Source organism: Triticum dicoccoides, chromosome 6B (genome assembly GCF_002162155.2).
Source record: "Triticum dicoccoides isolate Atlit2015 ecotype Zavitan chromosome 6B, WEW_v2.0, whole genome shotgun sequence".
Lineage (NCBI taxonomy): Eukaryota > Viridiplantae > Streptophyta > Magnoliopsida > Poales > Poaceae > Triticum > Triticum dicoccoides.
The window spans coordinates 567,517,841-567,520,695 of NC_041391.1; positions in this window are offsets into that span (position 1 = coordinate 567,517,841).

The following is a 2,855-nucleotide window of genomic DNA, read 5'->3' on the forward strand; positions in this document are numbered from 1 at the left end:
AAGAAGAAGAAGAAGAAGAAGAAGAAGAAGAAGAAGAAGAAGAAGAAGAAGAAGAAGAAGAAGAAGAAGAAGAAGAAGAAGAAGAAGAAGAAGAAGAAGAAGAAGAAGAAGAAGAAGAAGAAGAAGAAGAAGAAGAAGAAGAAGAAGAAGAAGAAGAAGAAGAAGAAGAAGAAGAAGAAGAAGAAGAAGAAGAAGAAGAAGAAGAAGAAGAAGAAGAAGAAGAAGAAGAAGAAGAAGAAGAAGAAGAAGAAGAAGAAGAAGACACCCCGACCCACACCCCGACACTACATCCACGTCCCACAAGTGATCGACCATCATCGGCCACCAGAACTATTGTTACGGGACGCCGGGCGCCGGCTTCACATGTGGGATGTGGATCTAGTGTTCAACGTCGACCGCCTCATATAACTTGCACCGATGGTAGTTGCTATTTAGTTTACCCGGAAACAAGCGGGTTAATTAGGGGGTTCCTTGGTGTCGATGGTACCCTAAATAGCAAGTATCGTCAGTGCGAGGCACATGTGGCCGTCGATGTCGAATACTACATCCACGTCCCACAAGTGACACAGGGGTCCTACGTCCAGCAGCAACCGTTCTCGGTGTCGATGGCGGTCGAACACCATTGCGAATTTGTCTGGCAGCCTCAGAGATGACAATTGAAAGCTAAGTGTTGAAACTTGAAAAACCCAAACTAACTCAACCCGGTTTGGTTGTTTGAAATTTAAAAACTTGGCTTTAATCCTCATCGCAGAGGGTGCCAGACAAATTCGTGAAGGTGTTCGACCGTCATCGGCCACCAGAACTATTGTTGCGTGACGTCGGGCGCCGGCTTCACTTGTGGGATGTGGATCTAGTGTTCAACGCCGACCGCCTCATGTGACTTGCACCGATGGTAGTTGCTATTTAGTTTACCCGGGGACGAGCGGGTTAGGGGGTTCCTCGGTGTTGATGGTATCGTAAATAGCAAGTATCGTCAATGCGAGGTACATGTGGCCGTCGGTGTCGAATACTTGCTATGTTACTCATCTTTTGATTTAAATGTGCAGTTATTTTGTCGCTGCGAGGGTCTAGTGTTCGATGAGCTCCGCCCATGTGTTTGTTGGTGAGCACAAATGACATCTCCTCCTCCCCCTTCATTTGCTATGTTCCGGTCTTCGTGCCGATGAAACTTGCTAGCTATTGGTGTCAATCATCAGTATGCATAACCACTATGCATCTCCCGTTTGAAAGGGTTACATCTATAAATATGCATGCATTTGCATAAGTATAATTGTGATTCTTTCAAATTGTCCAACATTATCCATGGACAACCCGAGTATGTGTAGATTGGGTTCGTTTTGCCATATGCTATGCTCCGGATCTGATGCAGAATTTCGTTAGTGCCTCCCTATTGTTCTCCAGGCACACATCCTCTCTGCTTATTGCCGAGACGTGTATCAGGAGAACAACGGGGAGGTGCTGCCAAAAAATTTCATCGGATCCGGAGCAGAGCATGGGAAAACGAACCCAATCTACACATACTCGGGTGGGATTAGGACCTATCTTTACCTATTAGCGTGTAGGTTGCATGGACGTAATAAAACTGACAAACTCCATTAACTGATGGATATGGTTTGCTTAATTATGTATATATTTCTTGTGTGTCCAGTAGGAAGTCAATATGAGTGATCGTGCCTGGATGTACACCAGTTACACTAGTCAGAAAGTTTGGACCAAGGAATGGTTAACAAAAACCAAGGGGTTTGTTAGAGCCACATTTGCAAATGGCCAGGAATTAAGCTGGTGCCCCTGTGCCCGGTGCGACAACTATAAAAAGAGGGACTAGCTTGAAATGAGTAAAGACCTACAGAAGTTTGTTTTGCGCCTGATTACACGGTCTGTACATTACATGGTGAGTCTGCCCAATGTGCCAGAGCCGAGGTGGTTCGTCATCGCACCGACGAGCATGGTACCGGGATCGCAGACATGGTGCAAGACTTTGACGGTGCTCGGGACTCGGATGAGGAGATGGAGGAATCTGCAAAGGCCTTCACTGAAATGTTGGAGTCCTCAAAACGTCCTCTCCACGAGCACACTGAGCTTTGTCAGCTGGATGCCATCTCACAAATAATGGCTTTGAAGGCTCAATTCAACTTGGGCAGAGAATACTACGACATGATGATGACAGTATTCAAACGATTTCTACCCAAAGGCCATATGCTACCTCCAAACTTGTACCAGTCAGAAAAAATCCTCCGTGCTCTTAAGATGCCCTATGAGAAGATCACTACTAGGGAAAATCCTATACACAAAAACTTACCAGCAGCGCTGCTCAAAATACAACGCTACTGCTACTTAGCAGTAGCGCGTGATAGCAAAACGCGCTGCTGAAAGGAAAATAGCAGTAGCACGTCCTCCGCAAAACGCGCTACTGCTCTAATTGCCATGACCTTGCCCCCCGCTAGTTTTAGCAGCAGCACCCTATAATGAACCGCGCTACTGCTATTCAGATTAGCTGTAGCGCGTTTCGGCAAACGCGCTACAACTATCCCTACCTTATCCCCACGCGCACGACCGACCCTCTCTCTCACTCACACTCTCACTCTCGCCCGCGTACCGATAACCGTCGTCGTGCGTCACCGCCGCCGCCGCCTTCGTCCGTCCGCCGCCGAGGTACTCCCCTCCTTCCGTCCCTCCTCCCTCCTCCTCGCACATCCTCCCTCCGCCTGCGGCCGCCCCTCCCTCCTCCACCGCCACCCTCCTCCCTCCGCCTGCGGCCGCCCCTCCTCCCTCTGCCGCCGACAGCCCTCCTCCCACCGCCCTCGACCTCATCGCCGCCACCCGAGCCCACCCAGCACCGCCGCCTCCCGATCCCG